Source organism: Sus scrofa, chromosome 6, assembly GCF_054392235.1.
Source record: "Sus scrofa isolate SSC_HxYL_T2T_F1_AM1 chromosome 6, Sscrofa_HxYL_maternal_Yorkshire_Landrace_v2.0, whole genome shotgun sequence".
Lineage (NCBI taxonomy): Eukaryota > Metazoa > Chordata > Mammalia > Artiodactyla > Suidae > Sus > Sus scrofa.
The window spans coordinates 27102376-27127522 of NC_139388.1; the positions used below are offsets into that span (position 1 = coordinate 27102376).

The 25147-nt window shown below is 38.1% G+C and overlaps 1 long non-coding RNA gene across 1 annotated transcript in view; it reads left to right on the forward strand.

Moving 5' to 3' along the window:
• The window catches only part of LOC146402259 (uncharacterized), a 528845-nt gene that overhangs the window by 498160 nt on the left and 5538 nt on the right, over positions 1–25147 (forward strand). Inside the window, exons 7-8 of the long non-coding RNA XR_014805837.1 lie at positions 7903–7976; positions 11202–11348. This is a non-coding gene — a long non-coding RNA (uncharacterized LOC146402259). The remainder of the gene's footprint in view (positions 1–7902; positions 7977–11201; positions 11349–25147) is intronic.

The window sequence follows — 25147 nt, forward strand, 5'->3', positions numbered from 1 at the left end:
CTTCACTCAAAAGGGTGATTTTTTTTAGTAGAAATACCTAATTTTAATGTGGTGCAATTTATCACATCATTTTCTGTGTCTTTTCTAAGAATTATTTGCCTACTTCAAATTCATAAAGAAATCCGCCTCCATTTTTTTCCCCAAAAGCTTTGCTGTATATTTTACATTGAGATGGGCTGACTGGAATTGATATATATATATATATATATATATTTTTTTTTTTTTGGTTTGGTATGCATAGGTAACACACACACTCTCTCTCTCTCTCTCTCTCTCTATATATATATATATATATACACACACACACACACACACACGCACACACACATTTATACACATATATATAAAATGAAGCCTAAAGAGAGACTAAGGTGGCCCCAGGGTTGCCCATCTAGTACAAAGAAAGTTGGATATAGTGTTACAACCCACTTTGCTACCTGTTTTCTTTCATTGATATGATTATAGCTCTTAGCAAGGATTTCTCGAGGCAAAACTGCTTCACCAATTGATGGTTTCATTTAAGGTCTTACTTATTGACCACCATTCTGATCAAAACCACCTCCAGTTGCTCTATTCTTTAACCTTCCTCTTGAATTCAGTGCAAAACAGAGATGTCAAAAGACGCTCAATCCCATAATCCATGGGTTACCTGTCTGGTACACACACATAGCACCACCTCTCTACCCAGATGTTAAGTCATAATCCCCAAATACCCAGTTTCATGCTAGACTCAGTCATTACTTAATTATCTAGAGAGAATAAGAAATCCGCTATCTATAAAATGAAGGAGTAGGATGAGCTTGGTTCCAAATTTCCTTTCACTTCTATTAAGGAAAAAAAACAAAAAACTGTAATCCCATTGCTTTATTTTCAAAATAGCCAGTCTCTCTGTAATTATGGCAATGTATGACACATTTTCCCCTTAATCATCCACTGCAAAATAAGAATGTCTGGATATTATTAAAACTTAAGGACATTCTGTGAAAGCAACTCAAAGTATTTAAATTCTTGCAATCCATAAAAAGCATCTTATCTCCTTACTGCAGTTTGCCAAAGGATTTCCATTTAAAAACCCAACTTCAGTCTGACACCTTCATTAAACACGCAGATGTGTTGTTTGATGTGTTATCCCCTTCTAAAAAATCCCAGTTTCCAACCAGGCAGGAAAGACAGATTGAGAAGGAGACCATAGAATGAATTTTATTAATGATTGCTGCCTGTTTTTGTATACATATCTCAGTTCATATTCTGAGAAATTCTTTTTCACTCAGTCCATTTCTATTACAGTCCTACACTGTGTTACCACCTCATTATCTGTCTGAGAGACTGATTCAAAATGAGGTTTAACATGCTGAGCATTTGGGCAGCAAAGAGCAAGATTTTTTTTTTTTTCTAGCAGGAAATTCCTAGGAGGTCTCTGGCCACTTTCTTTTTATCGCTGACAAGTTGGTTTTGATATTTGAGAATGTAAAGATCAATACCAACTTAACCATCAAAATGACATGATGGAAGAAACTCTCTAATATTGTGCCAAGAATAATACTTCATATCTTTGAGACTCTTGCTATAAACTTTGCCACTATTTCCGAGTGCCCCCACAGGGGGATCCCCTGGAGTAACTTCAAAGGATTTAAGGAAAGCATTTTTACCCAGTTCTCAATGAGACCCACTCAGTAGCCTTCCAACCTGAGTCTAGACTTCATTGAAAATAGTATTAGGGATCCATGAGATGCTTCCATTATTTTAAAAGGATTGAAAAAGAATGATATCTTATGGGAAATCAGGCTGCCCAAGGCAATTAAAATTCTATATCCCTTTACTATTGGAAAAAATTTAACAAATTATTTTAATTACACTGGATCTCTCACCCTGATCAGAAGCTGTGATTGGAAGATAAATACTAGAAACAAAAATAAGGAATGAACTAAATATCGCTGACCAAATAGAGGTAGTTCAAAAATGAATTCCTCTGTATTCTGTCCTGATGGTGGTCATGGTTACATGTGTCTGTGAATTTGTCCAAACACATTGAGCTGTACACCCAAAAGAGTCCATTTTATCGTACATAAATGTAAAAATACATATTAAGTGAGTCCTTTCAAAACAAAGCAGGAGTGAGAAATCATTCTCTCAGATGGAAGATGGAGTGCTTCATTCTGATGCAGCATGATGAACTCAGAGACCCAAGGGTCCTGATAAAGAGCGGTGCACAGATGTATTAGGGTCACACCCCTGGGGAGAGTCATCGACCATCATCAATCCTTGGGGAAGACAAGGGGAATAAATAAGAAGCCAGGCAGCAGAGATGGAAACCTGAAGTGTTACCAGTTGATCCTTCAAGCGAAGGGGTAGGATAGAGAGGAAGCACAAGACAAGAAGTGTTACCAGACTCAGCTGCTTGCACTGCTCAAAAGGCAATAATTTGAGAGGCAAATGTCAGTAGAAAGGAAAAGCGCTCTAATCAGAAAAGCTGGCAATCTGGGGAAAAGGTAAACTCATGTCCTAAGACCAACTCCAAAGATTCTGCTCAGCTATGTCAGTTTTTAAAGGAGAAAAAGCAGGAAGAATCTAAGTGAATCATCAAGGCAGGAGGTTGGGGTTCTGTATCATTCTTCATTGCATGCGGGCTGGCTGAGTCTTTAGATGTTATCTTGCCCAGGTGATCTTGCAGGATTGCTAAAAGGACTGTTGTGGGTAGAGAGCTAGTCATTTTTTAACTGCTTAATTCTTTATTCTGCTTTTTATCTAGGGAAAGAATCAACAGGTTAGGCAAGGCATCATGTGCATTCAGGAGAGCATAAGTCAGGAGTTAGTTTAAATTGCCTAGTGATCTCATTCCTATAATTAGGTTTCTTTCATTTTTCTGCCCATATGGAGAGTCTGAAGAAGAATAAAGCTAATAAGAACAGATCAAAGGTGGAGAGGAATAGAGAGAGAGAGAAGAGAAAGAAATCAGACAATTGTTATCACTCTGAACTTTTAATTACACTAGCTAATATACCTTTTTTGTGAGTTTCTAGATCTGGATTTCTGTCATTTGCAATAATCCTACCAAAGCAGTGGACAACACTTGATTCCCTGGGTGCATCATTACCCAAATCCTTCCCATATCTGAGATTTCTGGGTAGATAGGGTGCCTGATTTCATTTCAGAATCCTACAGTCAACACTCACCAGCTTCTATTCCCAGCACAGTGAAAGAAACACATTCATTATACCCACTGGGAAGATGTGTGTGCCGAAGAAATTTTAACACATGCAGGTTGACCACATATGAAATGAATCATAAGGATCATGAGAAAGTCAAAATAGAGAATATTCAGGCAAAACAGTGTCATGAAGTGATAGCCTGGATAAAAAGTAAGCCAGCCTGGCAGTCTGTTCCAAGAGGACTCTGTAGGGAGACTATACAGAGATTGTAGGAATAATTTTGTTTTTATGTTGCTATTTTTATGGATGGTGTAATCCCTGCTTCATATATGATAAACTGGAGGCTCAGAAAAAGTAGATAACTTGCTTAGCTAATGTCCAGATCTGTAATTTTAATCAGATTTATATAAATTTTAGCCACTTTATTATTTAATATATCATTGCGGGGTGCAAGAAAATAGTAGGTGGTCAGAAAAATGTTAATGGCCTCAGTCTCATGGGGTAGACAGAACCACCCTGGGTATCAAACAACTCCTACTTTTCCTCAAGTTGTATCCCTCGATATCCATGCCTTGGTGAGCAAACACTGCTAAAGAGGCTGGCTGTATGAGGCATGTTCAGTAAGGGATTGAAGATACACAAGAAGAGGAACATACAGACTGACCCTCCCCTTAGGTGCACATGGTCTTTTGGGGCAGACAATAGCAAACAAACATTTGCAGTGGTATGTGATTTTTACAAGGATAGAAGCACAGTCAGGTGCTGGGGAACACAGCTGCAAGTGACTTCTGCTTCCTGGGGTCTCAGGGAAGACTCTATGAAGGGAGTTCTACCTGACATGGGCCTTGAAGACACATGGAGCAAAAGGGACCTCTTATCCATTTATGGTGTTAAAGAAATATCTTTTTTGGCTAACATCTCTGTGGCAGGTAACTCTTTTTTTGTTTGTCCAACATATCATAGTTCTCTCTTTCTCTCATTCTCATTTTAATAAAAATTCCCCTTTAGAAAACCACCATTCTTCTCTCTTTCCATAGGTTTTTATTTGTCTTTGACCTCTGCCTAGTAAATCAGAGTGAAGACATTGATTCCTTTAGAGACTGAGGCCTGACCTGTATTTGACCAAGTAAGAATCACACATAATTTTTATACTTATTAGTTGTCAGAACATAAGGATTTTCTCATGGCTTGTTATTTGGGAGGACATAAGTCCTTAAGGGCCATTGCTCTTGTGTGTACCACCAAGTGGGCCTGAGAATGAAGTCAATAGAAAAGACACAAAAGAAAGAGTTTTTATGACTTTTTAGGTATCCATATCTATCTGTGCCTGAAGCCAGTAACACCTTTATATGCCATAGGTAAGTTAACTAATAAAAATCAAATTTGATAGATATTTCACACTAATAGAGTAAATGCTACTCAAGTAACATTTTCATTTTACCTAGGACCTTCTGGAGGCACCTTCTTATGCATGTTAATTGTGGGAGGTTTCTATACATTGCAGCCATTCAAAAAGCATGTCAGAGCTCCCACTGTAGTGCAGCAGGTTAAGGATCCAGCGTGTTAGTGGCAGTGGCATGAGTTTGATCCCTGGCCCTGTGCAGCAGATTAAGGATCTGGGATTGCCGAAGCTGTGACGTAAGTCACAGCTGCAGCTCACATTCTATCCCTGACCCAGGAGCTTCCGTATGCCGCACATGAGCCAAAAAAATAAAAATAAAAATAAATTTTAAAAGCATTTGTCAATCACGTTAGCAACCACCAGCTGTGGGCCTACTATGTATGAAATACTGCTCTTGGCCTGGGGATATTGATAAATAACAGAGAGCCCTTCTAGAAGCTCTGTGTTAGAGAAAGGCACAAAGCAATCAATTACAATGCCGTGAAGTTTAGTAATAGTTTTGTGGGTTTTTTAGGCAAAAACAACAACAACAAAAAAAAAAGAATAATCTTTTTGGGGGAAGGGAAGGAAAGCTTCCTGGAAGAGGCCATATTTCTCACATTAGAAAATTAAGCAAGTGTTCACAAGACAGAAGAATAGGGTTAGAGATTTCCAGAGACAGAATCAGCTTGTTCTTTTGGCAAGGCATATCTAAGAGTGTGTTCAAGGAAAAGCAGTTTTTCTGTACTAGAAAAGCAAAGCATAGACTGGTGAGATTGGTCTCAAATGCATCCGAGAAGCATATTGAGATTCCATGATAAAAGTGTTTACGCTGCACCAATCAATTTCACCCTGTGAAAAATAGGAAGCCAAAAAAAGAAAAAGTTTTTTTAAAAAAGAAATGAATTGCTCAGACTTGAATTTTAGAAAATGCATCTGGTAGTAAGAGGGGAGACTTGATATCCAGTGGGGCAAAAATAGACTAGAGATAAGGATATAAACAGGAGTGTTACTGTAATAGACTAGGAGGGAGATGGTAGGGCAGTTGTAACTGAGAGAAGAAAGAAGGGTAAAAGGAGGACAAAGAGCAATATGAAAGGATGACAGAATGCTAGATGAACAACTGGGGAGAAATAATTTTCCTTCTTAATTCTCTTTGCAAACAGAGATCAGTGTGTCAGGAAGGAGGGGGCTTCTGGGTGTACTTGACCTAGATAACTCCAAGAGGCAGACACTTCAGTGGCAGGCATTGCTTTTGGAACCTCCTGCATTTTGGGGAATCCTGTATTTACCTTAGGAAGTTTCTCCTTCAAGCTCTGGCCAGCTACAGTTCTTTGCTAAAATAACGTCCCAGAGCCCATCCAGCAGCCAGGGTCCAATGAGGTTTTCCAAAGGCACTTGTCATCTTCAGTCAACATATTCTTGTTATGTGCAAGGTATTAGATCAGACTGGCTTCCTAAGCATTTTGTAGTTCTCACAACTCTCCTGAGGTGGGCAGTATCATTATCTCCATTTTCCAAATGAGGAAAATACAGCTTAGAATAAGTTCATGTTCTGTTGGGGTTCTTTTTGTTTGTTTGTTTCCTTCTATTTAATTTATCTTGCTTGTATACATTAGATTCATTTTTTTAAAAAATCCTAAATGTGTTTCCACACCCTTACATAATATTTGGAACAGGATTATCAGGCTTGAATAATATTCAATCAAATGGAAATAAACACTTCTGGAGATGTTTACAAGTCACTTCTTTTGTTTTTTGGTTTTTTTTTTTTGGCATTGTGAATTATGCTATGGTAAATATCCTTATCTACAAAAAAATGGATTTCATATCTTCTGCAGTGAATTCCTAGGAATAGATTTACTAGTATGAACATGTCTTAGCCATAACATCTTTTTCCAAATTTTGGAAAGGATTTCTAAAAATACCATTACAATTTATTGATAATGTGGATTATCAGAGTTTTAAACAGGATTTGGAGGAAGAGTTGCTTGATTAATGAAGGAAGAGGTGGTAATACAGTCACATTTCTTACTAATTCAATTGCCTTTTCTCCCCATCATCACCTAATCATAATGTTGTCTTAGACAAGTTAATCCTATTTGAAAAACAGAACAGGAGAAGGCCATGAATCAGTTATAACTGATCTATTGTTGACTCCTTTTTTCTTGAGTTATAAATTCCCACTTATTTTCATTTATTTTACTTATTGACAATATATGTTTTAACTGTGAATATCTGATAGATTGGTAGGTAAGGTAAAACATTTTTTGCAAGAAAATCATATAGCAGTAGAAAGTTTCAAAATGTTCAAAACTTTCAGTTATAAGACGAAGAAGATCTGGGTCTAATGTATAAACTGGTGACTATAGTTTGTAACCTGTATTGTATAATCAAAAATTTAAATTTACTAAGAAAGCAGAATTTGAATGTTCTCACACACACAAGATCATGGATGTGTTCATTCGATGGGAATTCTTTCACAGTGTATAAGTGTAGCAAATCATCACGTTGTGCACTCTGTAAATCTTACAATTGTATGTGTCAATCATACCTTAATAAAGTTGGAAAAAAGTCCATCTAAAATATTTTTAAAGATATCTATGAATATATAATTAATATCTTTAACAGAAGAAAAATAAAATTATTAAAAGTGTACAAATTAAGTAATTTTCTTTAGTTAGAATTTCAAGTGTCTTTGTAGTTAATTGCCATTTTTTCTTATTTCCAGGATTTTTAGGTTGTCTTATAACTGCTTGTCATCTGTTCACCTTAAACTTTTAATAAGGTTTCTATTTAGAATGATTTTAGTTTACAAAAAATTAACAGAAATAGTACAGACTGTTCATGTTGTATCCTTTACCCAGTTTCTCTTAGTGTTAATTATGTGAGCAACCATTTATCAAAGCTAAGAAATTAGCACTGATAAATACTATTAATCAAGCTTTATTAGGATTTTACCAGTTTTTCTACTGAAGTCTTTTGTTTCTGTTCCAGAATCCAATTACCGCAGAATCCAAATACTCCATTACATTTAGTCTGTCTTTTGGTTTGTCTGATTCTTCATTGATCTGACTAGGTTGTTATTATGTTAATTTGAAATGTGGCTGATGAAGGCCTCAGAGTAGCAGTTTCAAACTTCTCTTGCTGTGATCTACCACTGCTCGCCTTATTAGTATCATCTTCAGTCAATATTCTCTTTTCAGGAATTTTAAAAATCCACCTCTCTTTGAGTGGGTTAATTTAATCAAACCATATAACTAATCTATAGATTTCCTTAGCTGAGCCACCCCAAACTGTAGGATTTCACAAAACAATGGCATTAGAATAATTGCCAATCTTGTAAATTATGGAATTCTCACCCTTTTACAGGATTCATCAAATATTGTTCAGGATTAGGAACCCTCTGAAAGATGGAGAGTGATGGCAGCACCTTCAATCAATGTGTAAGTATCAGAAAAAGATGTTTTTCTGACGTTTAGATAAGTGGATATAAATTCTTTCTAGATACAGATGTACCTCAGAGATACTGCAGGTTCAGTTCCAGACTGCCACAACAAAGCAAATATTATGATAAAACAAGTCACTCACGAATTTTTTTTGTTTCCCGGTCCATATAAAAATTATGGTTACGCCAAACTTATATTTACACTATACTGTAGCGTAACTGTGGAACAGCATTATGTCTAAAATATGCTAACCATCATCTAAGCCTTCAGCAATTTGTATTAGGAACATCAAACATCTCAGATCACTGTGACAAATACAATAATAATGAAAAAGTTTGAAATATTTGGAGAACCACCAGAATATGACACAGACATGAAGTGAGCAAATATTGTTGGAAAAATGATGCTGATAGACTTGCTCAGTGCAAGCTTGCCACTTTGTAAAAGACACAGCATCTGCAAAGCGCAATAAATGAGGTCTGTCTGTATATGGATATAAAAACAGATTCCAGTATTTTCTTCCTATATCTTCACAAATTTGCTTGACCCAATGGAGAGATTCTGCCCCCATAGGAGGCTTCCCAACTTCTGTAGGCTTTATTTCCTGGGAGGAAGTAAAGTACCACCCATAGCCTTCCTTTCTAGTCCTCACCACTCAGGAATGCTCCTTATTAAACCAGACTCAGAAACTCAATGTGTCTGCTCTGAGTCACTGAAAGTGTTCCTGAAATATGACATCTGCAGCGTTAGGGAGAGCAGAACTTTGTTGTGTGGCATTTAAACTTTCAGCAGGATCACAGAACGTCTGTTATTTCAAGTTGGACTCGATTATTTCTTTTTTAACTGCCAGACTTTTAGACCATACAATACCAGCTTTCTTCAAATGTAACTCTTAAGTTCCTTTTATGGTAAAGTTTAATACTGCGAACATATGGAGGGCCTGAACGTCTGCCAAATGTTTTAAAAGACAAGGTTATAAATACCCCGGCAGCGAGCTTTGTTCCTTAATGTATGGCTCTGTTACTCGGAGTCAACGTGGAAGATAAATCAGAACATAGAGCTGGCTTGGGCATTAACTTGATATTTCTGGCAAGTATTCATAGTTTCTCATTTGAGAGAGAAAAAGAAAAGTGGTTGTTCTGAGGTAACATTAACAGAATGCAAAAAAAAAAAATTATAAAAAAGTAGAACGCGGAATAACAGCTTAAATAAAACATCTAAAATGTGAATACACAGTCCAATTTTCTCACCAAAAAATTGAAGCGTAAGGAGTCATCATAAAGCCCATGGGATTGGAAATGATACTCTTTGCCCTGTTCCCCTCGGTTTGGATACCACTCAGTGTAATTTGTAATCGATCTCCCCATCCCACCGCAAGCTCAGCTCTTCACTAATCCCCAGGGCCCTGTTCTCAAGTGTCCCTCTGCCCAGACTTGGGCTGGTTCCCGCCTGACTCAGCTCAGGACCCACTATGGTCATTTCTCTGATTCTGCTGATTTTCCCTAGAAACAGGACTTTGCTGACCTGCCCTTGCTCTCCCGAAACCAGACACAGTTGGTCCCCTTTGTGGCTGGGCTGACAGTCAAAAGGGCCCTTACCCATTCCACGACATAGGATGCACTGTGTCAAGGCTGGGCCTAACATGTATTTGAGACGAGGCCTCTTGGGTGAATAAACCTCAGCATGGGATAAGGAAGGCTCTTTGCATGAACTTTTCAGGTCACTGGGATAATGTTTAATGATTCATGTCCTCCTCACAGTAAGTGCACTTAGTACCCTGAATGGCTTAATGTAGCTTCCAATGAGCCCTGGAACAGCCTGAACTGAACTCATTTATGTGTCAGGATGTGATTAAGGGCAGAAAGCTGCAAAAGGTATCAAGGGAACTTCACTAAGGTTCTTTTTCTCTGCTTCCTGGAGGAGATTTTTTGTTCTTTGGCACATACTGTCTAAGCCTAAACTGCATCTCTAAAATGGGAATAATAACAAACCTGGCTTGCTTACGAATATGGAAATAAGACTCATATGACATGAGGCATGAGACAGCTCAGAAGAGCCTGAAAAGTGCTCTTGCTATGTGTATAAATGAGCCAGGGTTTGCTGCTGTAACAAAGAACCTTCAACTCGGAATGAATTACAAACAGAATTTGATTTTTCACACATGATACATGTTGTCTGTGGGTTTCTTGCCACTCTGCTCCAAGGGTCTGCTTCACTCCAGGATGCAGGGTAACCCCCTACCTAGGAATTGTTTTCTAGTAGTGGAGGAGGAAAGCAAGAGTACAACCCCATGGTGGTTCTTAAACCTTCTGCTCCAATGTAGCATGTGTCAAATCTGCTCATATTTCATTAGCCAAAGCAAGTCGTGTTAACAGACCCGACCTCATGTTGGTGAAAGATTATACATATCTCATAGGAAAACAACAACAACCAAAAACTGTCAAAATTCTCCCCTCTGCCTTACCTGTAGCCCTTGAACAGTTATGATGAAGTAGCGTAGAAAAAAGGGACTCATCTGAAATTCAATAGACATGGAAAGAATAGAAGATGAGAGGTTTTATGGATAAAATTAGAGCAAAAAAAAGAAAAGGAAAAGGTAATAAGGAATGAAAAGAGAAAAAGAAAGAGAATAAAATATCATATACAACACTTCTGTCCCAGAATGTGTGAAGGAGATGTTGCATTTCATAGCACAAGATTAGAGCAGCCTTCTTAGTAAAAACCAGAGCTCACACTGTGAATGATCTGTCAGTGATTGTGACAACTTTCATTAGACTCCGGGTCTCCCTGATCCTTGGTTACTTGGCTATAAAATGAGAAGAATGCAGGCAAGGGCATCTCATAAGTTTCAGTGAGAAAAACAGATATGAAAGTATACATCTTAGAACTATCAGGCAGAAATAGATATTAAAGCAACATTTTGGAAGAGGTTATTTGGTTTTGCGTACTCCAACAATAATCTGGATAGAAGGACCTGTTAGCAACCAGTCGTTCTCTCCTTCCACCTGCCCAGCCATCAGCCACCAAGTCGGCCACACATTTATCCAACCTACATTTTCCTATATCAACAATTTAAAAAATGTAAGGCTCCATAAAGAAAACAGAAGTTTTTGCTGAAGAAGCAAAACAGAAGTATAGCTGGCAAGTAGTATAGTCATATTCATAATTAAACACATCTAATTCTGAACAATATTCACTATATGCACATTTTTTTTTCTGCAGCATTGATGAGGAGAGGAAAAACTCAGAAACTGGCTGCACAAAGCTCAGAATGATCCCTTTCCCTGAATATACTTGTCTCTCAGTCTGTCTGAAGTTTCCCTCAGACTCACGTCTGTTCCCTCTGCCTAGAAAATTCCTCCCTTGTGGGTAAGCACAACTAACTTCCTCACTTTCTTCAGATCTCTGCTCAGAAGTTACCTTATTAGAGATTCTTTATTGACCATTTTGTAGAAAATAACAATCCTTCAGGATAAGAGTGTGTGTGTATGTCTCTGTGTATGTATGATTTCCAAAAGGACAGAGACATATATTTTGGTTGTTTTACACTGATCTGTTAGTTCAAGTAGTGTCCAGCACAGAGTAGGCATATACAAAAATGCTTGAATGAAGTCAGTAGTATTTTGGGTGTTCTCTGGTTCTGGTCAACCCAGAAAACCAGCTCAATTAAGACTGAACTTTCAAGATCCCCTTATTTTGTCCAGCCATTCCTCTCTACCTGGCTTGCCTTAACCTTCCACTAGAATATTGGGCAGCTATCAAAACTTTGTTTTATAGACCATTTGGTCCATGAAATCATCAAATTTACTTCTGTAAAATTGCACTGCTGTCCCTTCCCAAACATGAGTTCTATTTGAGAAAAATTCTAGCATAAGAAAATTGGAGTTCACAAGTTCCTGTCATGGCTCAGTGGCAATGAATCCAACTAGTATCCATGAGGATGCAAGTCCAATCCCTGGCCTTGCTCAGTGGGTTAAGATCTGGCATTGCTGTGAGCTCTGGTGTAGGTTGCAGCCATGGCTCAGATCAGTTTAGCCCGGCAGCTACAGCTCTGATTCCACCCCTAGCCTGGGAACCTCCATATGCTGTGGGTATGGCCCTAAAAAGACCAAAAAAAACAAAAAAAAAAAAAAAAAACCAAAAAAACAAACAAACAAACAAACAAAAAACACAAAAAGACAAGACAAGATAAGAAAAGAAAACTGCAGTTTGGGAATATAAAAAGGTAGAAAAATAGAAAATCCAAGAGATTTTAGCTTTCAAAGCCTCAGTGTAGGGTAAAAAGGAAAGGTGAGGTGGTATCAGAATTCCATCAGCTAGCACATAAACCAGGAATGAACTCAATGTTTGAATGGAGAGCCATATCCCATAACACTTTTTAGTGGGTACATTACCTGTAACAAGACAGGATACCTTTAGGTGTATTTAGCTGGGGTTAAGGAGAAAGAAGATCTTAAAAGTCTCCAATGAGTATAGGTCAGAAAAAATCTGTAGTATAGCATCAAATAGTATTATTAACTCAATGTTTGTAAAATGTATATATAATGTATGTATTTAAACTATTTCACCCCAACCTTTAAGCTTTTACATTCTTGGATTTATTGTCTCAGAGTTTGGAAGAGCCACCCCTATTGGAATGCTACTGCTGTTAATTCAGAGCTCCAGGATTGGAGCCGAGCACCCTGGTTTTGCTCACCCTGTGAGCTCAAGTTGCAGTAATCTATCCCTTTACCTCTGAATGCTTCTGCACAAGACACGTCACTATTCTATGCCTCTGCTTCATCATCTTTAACGTGGTGATGATAGTAATAGTTCTAATATATAAAGTAATGAAACAATTAAATGAATTAAACTTAAGTTGCCAAGTACCTGGCACTGAATTTGGTATTTTTTATTAGTAATAATAATACATGATAATTTTTTTCAATTTAAAATCATTGAAGACTGTATTAATTAGGATTTTTGATTATAAGCAATGGAAGCAAAGAAAAGGTAGTTATTGGCTTCCATAGTTGGGAATCTTGTAAGTATATTTGAATTGGGTCACAGGAGATGAAAGGAGGCTGCCAGGCTCATCATCATCTTCATCATCCTCCCCATCCTCTCATGTTCTTTTCCTCTCCATCCTTTTCTCTTTCTCCCTACTTCTTTTTCCTTTCTCCTCTCCCAGCTCCCTTCTTCCATTATTTTTTTCTCTCTGTAGCTCTGCTTCTATTTACCTATCGGTCATATTCCCTAGAATCAGTCTGATTTCCTAGAGCTGGGAAAGTGATTATTGCTTGCAACAAGCCCACATCCTCGTGTTTATAATGCAGTAGGGAAAGAAACCCTTGTTTCCCCCTAGAGTTTCCTAATTTCATGGCAGTATCTGCTTGAATCCAATGTTCACCATTTGTGTCCAACTCTAGGACAGGCAAATTATTTAAGACACAGCGGCGGGGCGGGGGGTGGGGGCAGGGCAGAGTGGGGAGCATGTGGGATAATCTCTTGAGAACCAAATGACGCAGTCAGACACAGCTCTCACTGGGACAGAACAGACACAACAACAGAAATCCCCTGAAAGTACCTACTATATGTAGCTGTCATCACTTCTGTGCTCCCCATGACCAGTAAGAATGTCCACACCTAACAATCTTTTAAGGACTTAGGGGCAGCGACTGTCCACCTTTCCTACACCAATGAATTAATATGAGTCCCCCACACCAAATCCCTGAGTATTTCAGGCTTTGAGGAACCCAGATTATATTCTATCACCAAAAAGTCAGGAAGATCCTGGGATACTCTTTGTACTGCTATTTGAATATCACATGACCCCAAAGCATTCCTCCTTAAGACTAATAGAATATCACTTTTTTTTTTTAATTTCTCTCTGCCTTGGCCACCATTGGAATTGCAGAAACTTAACTATTATAATTTCCTATATACATTAAAAAATTAAATGCAAAGTCAGTTAGGTTAGAGTGCAAGTGTTATGATGAGAAAGTTATTTTTAAAATACATGAGTGGTTCCCACACAGTGGGACCTTAATAAATGTTTAATAATGGCTATATTAGTTTACTTCCTATAATTGTTTCTGCCATTAAAATGCACTTCTACCTTCTGAAGGAAAATGACAAGTGAGGAGGCTTAAGATTTTGAAACAATACGCCATTAAGATGCTACAAAGGATATATATTTTTTCCTGGCCAGAACAAAGAGCTCAGGGATTTGCACTTTTTATTTCCTCACTTAATCACACATAGGTTGTGTATGTAGACATGGCAGGATTCATCCAGTGGCATCCACCACCCTTTTATTCCTAGTGTTGTGATTTTGGAATAATCCATGTGCAAGTCAATTCACCAAGCATTTTCAGAGTGCCCCCATTGAACAAATAAAGGTGTCAGATGATGTGGGCAATGAAGAGAAAAGGGTTGAGAAGGAAAGATTTTTGTTGAATATAAAGCAGATTATAAAATTTTCCTTTTTTCTTTTCTTTCTTTGTTCTTTCTTTCTTATGTCTGCATCCATGGGATATGGAAATTCCTGGGCCAGGGATCAAATATGAGCCACAGCTGCAACCTGTGCAACAGCTGCAGCAATGCCATGGGATTCAAAACCTGAGCCTCAGGCTGGGGAATCAAACCTGAGCCTCAGCAGTAACTGGAGCCACTACAGAGACAATGCTGGATCCTTAACCTACTGCACCATGGCAGCAACCCCACATTATAAAATTATCTGATGTTTTTAATGTGTGTGTATGTTGGTTTTCATAAAGGCTCATATTCATACAATATACAGAAAACATGTTTTTTGAGGCACACTAGCAAACATCCATTCAAATTAATTAATGCTCCATTCTAAACTTAATCACTTAGTAAGAACAACAGAGTCTTAGGCAATGTGTTAGATAATCCATTAAATTCCTCATCTCAAAATTTTCTCATGTGTCATTGTACTTTTGTAGGTACACAGACAAATAGCTTCTCTTTTCCGTATTCCTATTTTTTTTAATAGCAATGAAACTGACATTCTGAAAAACAGTACACACTAGGAATTAGAAAGAAACAAGGAAAACTAGAGAAATCTTTCACATCTTATCAAGCATTATTTACTACCATCTATTCTTTTTTTTTTTTTTCACTAAACACGATTGTGTAATGTACCCTCCTGTTTCATTTTATGTTATTGCAAATCCCTGCATTTCTGGCAATTACACTTTCTAAGATATTATTATGTAGAAGATAAGAAACGAGACCTGGGAGTTACTTCTGTGGCTTAAGCGGGTTGAGAATCTGATTAGTAGCCATGAACATGCAGGTTTGATCCCTGGCCTCACTCAGTGGGTTAAGGATCTGGTGTTGGCCACAAGCTGCAGCAGAGGTCACAGATGCAACTTGGATCTGGTGTTGCTCTGGCTGAGTTGTAGGCTGGCATCTGGAGCTCTGATTGGACCCCTAGCCTGGGAACTTCCATATGTTGCAGATGCAGCCTTAGAAGGAAAGAAGGGGAAAAAAAGAAACCAGACCTGATCTTCCAATACAAAGGATCCTGTGTTTAAAATATTTGATGTGTTTGAAGGACCCTAAATAGTCTTTTATATCTGGCCACACAGATGTATACGGAAATATCTGAGGCAAGAATGACAGACAGCAGCTGGTGTCAGGGGTTTTCTACATCATATCATAATGTTAGCTATGAGTAAATAATAGAGGATTCTAAGCATTGATGTGATCCAATATGTGTCTTAGAAATGTCACTCTGGTGATTAGCCAGGGGACAAGATGGATTAGACAAGATTGCTTAGAGGGTAGAAACAATGAATGCAGGAAGATCAGTAGGGAGAAATTTTACAAAAGCTCAAACTAGACAGCAGATGGAGAAGGCAGGGGATTTAAAATTGAAATTTATCAAGAGGTAAACACTATTGGATTTATGGGGCAAGAGAGTGTAGGGCTGAGGGATACAAACATGCTAAAAAAAAAATTGGGTCGAAAGACAGGACTTGGAATCTTTTGTTTTCTCATCCCTTATCAGACATTCTTAAAGGTGGTGTAATCCCTGAGAAAACATATCCTTGAGGAAGTTAAGGAAAGCCCATTGAAACCACAGTCTGCATGGAAAACAAGGCCACCCTTGTTCTTACTAATGGCAAAATATGGGACCTGACCATAGGTTTAAAGAAAAAAAAAAGAAAAAAAAAAAAAAGGAAGGGAGATTCGGCCTATTTCCTATTGTTCAAGAAATGTTTGATTATTGGTCCAAATGAACTACCACTTTAGACTCGGGGCGAGTAGGGGTGTGTGTGGAAGTTATCTCTAAATTATAGTCCAAAAGCCAGAACTTAATTATTTTTTTAGTGTTTATTTATTTATTTTTATTTTATTTATTTTTTCCACTGTATAGCATGGGGACCAAGTTACACTTATATGTATACATTTTTTCCTCCCTTTGTTCTGTTGCGATATAGGTATCTAGACATAGTTATCAATGCTATACAGCAGGAACTCACTGTAAATCCATTCCAAGAACAATAGTTTGCATCCAGTAACCCCACGCTCCTGATCCCTCCTACTCCTTCCCTCTCCCCCCCAGGGAGCCACAAGTCTATTCTCCAAGTCCATGATTTTCTTCTTTGTGGAAATGTTCATTTGTGCTGTACATTAGATTCCAGTTATAAGTGATATCATATGGTATCTGTCTTTGTCTTTCTGACTTACTTCACTCAGTACGAGAGTCTCTAGTTCCATCCATGTTGCTGCAAATGGCATTATTTTGTTCTTTGTTATGGCTGAGTAGTATTCCATTGTGTATATATATACCACATCTTCCTCATCCAATCGTCTGTCGATGGACATTTGGGTTGTTTTCATGTCTTGGCTATTGTGAATAGTGCTGCAATGAACATGCGGGTGCATGGGTCTTTTTCAATAAAAATTTTGTGCGGATATATGCCCAAGAGTGGGATTGCTGGGTCATATGGTAGTTCTATGTATAGTTTCCTAAGATACCTCCATACTGTTCTCCATAGTGGCTGTACCACTTTACATTCCCACCAACAGTGGAGGAGGGTTCCCTTTCCTCCACACCCCCTCCAGCACTTGTTATTTATGGATTTATTAATGATGGCCATTCTGACTGGTGTGAGGTGCTATCTCATGGTTGTTTTGATTTGCATTTCTCTTATAATCAGGGATGTTGAGCATTTTTTCATGAGCTTGTTGGCCATCTATATATCTTCCTTGGAGAATAGTCTATTCAGGTCTTTTGCCCATTTTTTCATTGGGTGATTGGCTTTTTTGCTATTGAATTATTTAAGTTGCTTGTATATTCTAGAGATTAAGCCTTTGTCTGTTGCGTCGTTTGAAACTATTTTCTCCCATTCTGTAAGTTGTCTTTTTGTTTTCTTTTTGGTTTCCAGAACTTAATTTTGAGCTATGGTTATTATCCAAAACTTTATGTGGTATAACTGTCATAGTACTTTACATGAGTTTACATGTTTAATCCTTGCATAGAGTTTTTGAAGTGGATACTATTATTAGCATTACTATTGGCGTAAAACCAACTAATTTCACATTAAAAAAATCTTGCATCAAAAAATGATTGGAAGGGATAATTTATCACTGTGAACTCAAACTTAAGATTTTACTATGTTATTCATAGAATAGTTTCTTGTTATTAATATTTATAATGATTGATAAATATTCTCTCTCTCTTTTTTTTTTTTTTGGTCTTTTTAGGGCCATACCTGAGGCATATGGAGATTCCCAGGCTAGGGGTCGAATTGGAGCTGTAGCTGCCAGCCTATGCTACAGACACTGTAGCACCAGCTCCGAGCCATGTCTGCTCAGGGCAACGCTGGATCCTTAACCCACTGAGTGAGGCCAGGGATCAAACCTGCATCCTCATGGATCCTAGTCAGATTCAGTTCCACTGAGCCACAATGAGAACTCCTGATAAATTATTCTTTACTTTATAAACACCACATAAAAATTTTTGGAGGACTAAATACTACATTTATTTGAATAACTTTTCATGAAGATTTGTTCTTACATGTTATGAAGGTCTTATATCTATAATATATGTGATATTTGAAAGCTGGCTATTTACCAAACCATGCAAATGAGCATAGCAAAGTCAAGAGACAGAAGGGTAAATATTCTGTAATTTAATGAAATTGTATTTGCTAACACTGGCTAACATTTGTGAAACCCCGCCTGTCTCTATTTATCTCACACTGCCCTGATTGTGTGTCCCACTCTATTCCACTGAACCAAAATTTAGCCTCAGGATCCTTCTTAATATAGGGCTTTCGTAGCTATTACTAACAAACTAGAGTTTTGCCACACAAGATGAAGCTTTATTTCCCTCCAAAGGGTAAAATATTTATTCTGTTGAAAGTGAAACAAACTTGCTTCCATAAAGGTATCTCACTTAGGTAAATCTGAAATTGTAAATGTCTCTGCAAACTTTTAAGAACAGCTGCGCCACACCATGAAGGACTCAGAAAACTGAGTATTTTCTGCAGTTCTCTCTCCAGATGTAACTCACTTAGCAGCCTTGTCTTGACAGTGTTAAAAGACCTGAGAAAACTCTCTACTGAGAAAATCTCATTCAGAGGCTGAAGACCTATTTATAAGCTGGGGAAATTAATAATAGTGTTACCAAGGCAGGAGGTGTTAGGTTAAAAAGAGGAAGCCGGTATTTGGCTGTGTTAATAGGTCAACAGACAGACTTTAGGACACACCAACTGGAATATCTGGGCCTGCTGCTTCTCACATAGACCCCTCAACATGTTGGAAAGTCAGGAAAAGAAGCAATGAAACTTTGTCTCTAGGTTCTGAAGAAGTAGTGTGGGGCCTGAAAAGAGCCAGGAAATTGAAGCCAGATAAATAAGGATTCATAAATCAGTTAGATGCTTCTCTGTAGGGATCAGGGTATCCTAAAACTCTCTGGACATCATGACTGGATGGTAACGATTGATAGGAATAACTTATCCAAGATGTCCATTGAAAAGGTGGGAGGACACAATCTGCCGTGGAGACCTAGTAGAGTCACAGAAAACACAGGCTAATAATGTGCAAAGTGTCTGTATAAAGCTGTCTCCATGAGGAGGGGCCTTAATTGGCCACTGCTTTTTTAAGGCGAGAGAGTTGGGTAGAATAGCAATTTCAAAATTCAGGGGCCTTCTTTAAATACATTCAGATAGCATCTTTCAAGGAAATGAAAATGTCCCTGGATCCCTAAATGATCTTTTTTTTTTTTTTAAGTCCAACCTGTGTATTTCAAAGTAGAAACTTTTAAACTAAAATATCTAATCACGAATAAAAGGCTACAGCTCACCTCTTGAAGAATTGCCCTGAATGGGTTGTTCTAGCAGTAAGAACAAATTCTTTTCATCAGTACTCTTGTCTAAAAGCCAGCATTTTATGCTGTGGAGGGCAGGAGCACTTTGAATCCCAGGAGAAACTTTCTGACTTTAATTTTTAATTAAATCATTTCTTGCCAGCAATAAAATAGTTTAGGGAAAGGTCATCCACAAAAAAAAAAAAAGAAAGAAAGAAAGAAAGAACTCATGATTTTAAGTGGAGCTGAGAGAAGGAGCATAGGAAATGTTTAAAAAAAAAAAAAAGAAAGAAAGAAAGAAAGAACTCATGATTTTAAGTGGAGCTGAGAGAAGGAGCATAGGAAATGTTTAAATCTTCTCTAATCTCCCATAATACTTTTAGATAGTGATGCAATGTTTACTTGAAGGGAATTGGCATTTATCAAGTGTCTACTCTTTCCCAAATACTGTGCCAGAGGGTTAATTTGCTACCATCTCAAAACACCCATGAGGTTCGATCCTAATTTTATCCTGATTTTTCAGGTGAGGGAACTAAATTTGACTGGCATTAAGTAGTGTGCGCCTGGTTACACACCTGAACTAGGTAGGATCTAGGAGTTAAACCTCAGTTTTAGGAATTCAATGCCCACTGCCTAAGGCATAATCCTTCTCATGAAGGAATACACAAAAGTAGCTTGAAAAAACACAAGCCTAACATTTAGTGATATGTACAGCCAGAATCTGATAGAAAGAAATTCAATTACCTCAATAATTTCCTATGAAATATAACAATCAGCCCTGCCTCTATTCTGTAATAGGAAACTGTAATCCATGGGTTAATAATGCTCTTCTTTTACAGATATATCTCTTTCTCGGTAAATGTATTATATTCGAGCATAATATGCATGTGTGGGTGTACAATGTTTGCTTCTAAAACAAGAGAGCCTGATATTCTTCTTCTTAAATGTCCATTCAAATTAGCCATGGAGGGAAAAGTATGAAGTGGTGAATTCATGCATTCATGCATGCATTCTTTTAATATCAATAATGCTATTATCAATTAACAAGGTGATGCTGGTAAAATCTTTGTTTTGATTTGAAATAGAGTTGCATCTCGCTACTCTTTCAAAATGCAGAAAAACTTCACATTACTATGGATGCCATTTTTAGGTTTCTAACCCATCACCCATTTATAAAGGAAATTGTTTTTTCTCTGGGACAAAACTGCATAGCACTATAGAAACTTATAAATGAAATTACAAAAGAAATTAAAATATTTATGGAATATCAGAAAAAAAGGACTACATTATTATGTGATTGTAGTAGTTTGGAATACTCAGTAACCTGGTCAACACTTAATGTATTAATAAGGTCATCATTGTCTCTCCTCCAACAGGGTGCTCTGTGTGAATTGCTCTTACAAGCCAATCAGGATCACAACTTATCCTTAGGAAATAAAAAATAGTAGCAGTGCCTGAGATGCCTATAACGCTTTCATATCTTTAAGAGTCCACTGTTTCATTAGTCCTCAGAGAAATCCCATGAACAGTGATAATCTTTCCCCTCCAAAGAAGAAAACAGAGGTCCAGAGACTTACCCTGACAGCCTAGTCTGATCTGATAGTCAGTGGGAGAGCTTTGGCTTACAAGACACCCATCTCCTAAGTCTAGAACCATATCGTCACACTGCAACTGCCCACAAAGAGTTCCAACAGTTTGATCCCTTGATCTACTGCTGGACCATTCTGCTGTGTATTGCTTATTCATTTACTAAGCAAAGGCACAAGTGCCTGCTTTGTTAAGCAAACACTTAACAAACACTTCACACTTTTGACTGTAACACAGTCAAAGGGGACAGATGAATATTGAGCGACACAAAGCCTGATTATAGAAAGGTGGTAAGATGAGAAGCTGACCAAATGTTTGAAGACGTATCTAAAGGAACAAATAAGTACAGCTTAGTGGAGATCTGAAGAAGAACAAGCATTAAGCAAGCAATGTGTATGGAGTGTGTATGGATCAGCATGTTCTAGGCCAAAGAGGCAGAAGGTGCAAAGGCTCTGTGATATGAGCGATATGAGCTGAGGACGGAGAAGTAGGTGGGAATCAGACCATAGCAGGTCCTTTAAGCCATTAGGATTTATCATATCTCTAAAAATCAGTGGGATGTGACTAAAAAGTTTACAACAGCTTGTGCAAAGAAAGGGTGATGTGATGACAAGGTAGACTGGCAGCCTCAAGAAGAATCTACTAAGCTGGGATCCTCCAACGTTAGCAGATATTTCTACTTTATTCTCAACTAAAATAACCAATACCAGATCAAAAGTTTTTTGTTGTTGTTGTTGTTGTTGTTGTTTTTGTTTTGTTTTGTTTTTTAAACAAGGACCTGGTTTCATGGTACAAGAAGGCCGGAGTACAAGAAGGCCGGAGTAAGGCCACAGTATTTATGATCAGCCCCCAAATAGTCAGGATATAAAAGATTCCATGTAGTTTCAGGAGTGGAGATAATCTGATAAAAGCTTGAGTGGTAGTCCTTCCCCTTGCCGGCAAGGAAACCAGAGACGAGGAAGTGAGTTATCAGAATTCACAGAGCGAGTGAGAGTTAGGAGGGGGCTTTTCTCTGGCTTCCTTAGCATTTTCCATTTCTAGGGAGATGTGAGCAAATTTCCAGGGGGATTAATCTCCCCTCTTCATTCTGCACTATATGCAACCAAGATGATACGGCACCTTCAGATAACAAAGAATAACAGCTCTCAGTTGACTGGCAAATATCCATTTCAGAAGCAGTGGGGAAATTAAATGCAGGAGGCATGTACACATTTATGTATTTTCCATATCAGAAAATGACCTTGTTAACTGTCATCTTCCCATTGAGGCATCTCCCTCAGCACAAGATATATTAAATTTATGGATACAAGGTATAAATATAGTCACTAGCCATTCATTCAGCCAGCATGTATTAATCACTTGTGTGCACAGAGCCATAATTCAATTAAATTCAATTCACTTTTATAAGTATTTGGAAGGCAGCAAGAGGAAAGAACACCAGATGCAATTTTGAATCATGGTTTCAATACTTCCTGACTGTAATGGTAGGTCAAACATATAACCTCCGCAAGTCTCAGTTTCCTCATCAGGAAAAAGATAATAAATAATGACCTCACCATGTCCAGGTTAGAGTAAATGAAGTCATACTGCACCTAGTGCCTGGCACATAAGTGCCTAATACATGTTTCCTAAATGCATGAATGACTAAAACAAACACTCCGGGATTATTTTTTTATTTTTTATTTGGGTAATTCTCTGTTTCTGCATAGATACTTGGGTATTTCTCTACTTGGCGACCTGCTTAAAACAGAACGCATCTCTTCCTTGGGTGCAGCAAAATGAACCCATTACTAGAAAATCCCCTCAAGAATTATGAGGTGGAATTGGGAGGCTGGGCTCTGTTTTGTCAGGTGTTGGGACACATCCCAAACCGGGAGGAGGCACCTCTTTCTCAGGCGCTGGGAGCTTCTTCTACGCCCTTATATTTCCACCATAAAATGAAACTGACGAGAAGCCTTTTTTAAATTCCTTCCTGCCACACTGTGGTTTGGCCCATGAGTGAAGTGCTAACCAGCTACCCAGGGCCCTGGACTGTTCTCTCAACTCAGCATTCAGCTCAGCTGGGGAAGGCACAGTGTCTAGTTACATTAGTTTTGAGTGCCAAGGACAGAATGACAGGATCCATGAACTGCTGGGAAAAACATTTGTGTATCATATTCCTTTGACCATGTGGCGGCTTTCCATATGTGTCAGTGTCTGCTTGGAGCTTTGAGTATGCCTGACAGTGCTCACCTTTAAAATGAGGGAGATGGCTCGTATTTGATCACTGTGCTTGCTGTGTAATCGAATAGACAACCTCTTTATGTGTTTAAATATGAAGAATTCTACGACATCGTGGTACACACACACACAAATGCCCTTTGTACTTACACTGCATTTTCTAAAATCTACAAATGGATATAGTAAAAACACATGAGGTTCAGAATAAGTTGGATTTGGAATTGATCCTAAACTTAGCCTCTTGCCAGCTCCAGGACTTTGAGCAAGTTATTTCGCCTCTCTGAGCTGAGCCAGGACTAAGGTGGTATCAGAGAGTCACCCAGGGTATGAAATTTAAGGCAGCACGCATGACACTGAGAGTCTCCTTAACTTTTGCACCCTAGGAGTATGTTGGCCCTGTCTCAAAGTTTCAGAATCTTATAAACAAGACATTTAAAGCACCTACTGCACTACTCAGCACAGATACCTAGCAAATGGTGACCTTTAACTAGAAACATTCGCATACACAGGAGTGAGTGTGCCTGGTGCAGTCAGAACACATCCAGATATTACGTCTGGCTTCATCCCATGCTAGGATGGGGTGAATATCCCTAGTCACTCAGAGGTCCATTAGAGAGCAACTACTGATGACATGACAGGGATGTTGAGATGCAGATTAATAGCAAACTGTGAAGTTTCTGGGGCAGTGCTCATAACCCAGTTTACCCATAATCCTCAGGGAGCCACAGAACTTTCCTAAAGCAAAAGAATACCTAAATAACATTTGGAAAACTTTTCCTGCTCATCTGAGTTAATTTTAGGGAATAAATAAAATACAAAAAACAACAAACAACAAACCAATATTCCACAGCAGAGTCATTATTCATTTCTGAGGTATTTTTTTCTCCTCTGTTATACACACTTGCATGTAATTTGGGTTCCATTCCATATAAAGATTTCTTTTTGTTTGTTTGTTTCTTAAGGTTGTGTCACAACTATTACTTCATGTCACTAAATGTTTTATCACTGTTAATTTTAATGCCTGAAAAGAAGGACATTTCAGAGATAAAACATAACTAATGAATTGTATATTGTCGGGTTTTGAATTTCAGTCTGAAACACATAATATTTTGATGACTATCCTGCCCTCATTTATCAGTCCACATGTTTGTTTATATTTTCATATTTGTCAATGGAATTTTGCGTCAAATGTCATGAACGGTTTTAAGGCTGCTGATGCATATTGCCAAATGTCTTTCCAGGAAAGTTGGATCTATTTGCATTATTCACAGCTGGTGCTACAATGTGTGTCACAAGAGGACATTTGTACTGTTCCATGGTTGGCAGTTGATGGAACAGACTGGGCCTTAGGCTATTTAGCCAGGGACAAACCTTCTCCTGCCTGAGATGGCTCTTCTCCACTCAGATACTAGCCTGTTTCTCAGCAACACTACTTGTGTTCCATCCCCATAGCTGTAATTCCCCTGGATCTGACTGAAAGGCAGGGCATTCTTCATAGATTTGCTTCTCCATTCTTCTCTTAAAGCAAGCTACAGTATCAAAGAGTAAATAGGCTGTGCTGGGTACAAAGCAGAGGGGAAGGCACTGCGGAAAATTGACCTTATCTGAAGGCATAGCTGGATAAAAGGACAAAAACTTTTTATGGGATTTAGTTAAACGTGTGAAAAAACATTCTTCATCTGAAGGAGTGATGAAAAAAGTAGTTGAAAAGTTTATTTAAAGTATGATTTACTAAGCATAAGGTATTTTACTTTTAAAATTCTTATTGAAGTCTTATACCATAGGCAAGTACTATTCTCATAGTAGATGAGAAAATAGGTTTGAAGTTCGAAAAAGTTCAGTTCTGCCTCAAACAATGAACTTGAATCACTAAGCTTGGATTCAAACCAGCCTGACTCCTGTGATCACTCTTTTTGTCTCAAAATGCACCTTGGCACTGGGCAAACTAATTTGGCTTGTTGGACTTGGCAAGTAAACATTTTTAATCCTTCTGATCTTGACATTGCTTAGAGGTGGTTTAGTTGGTCCAACTCTT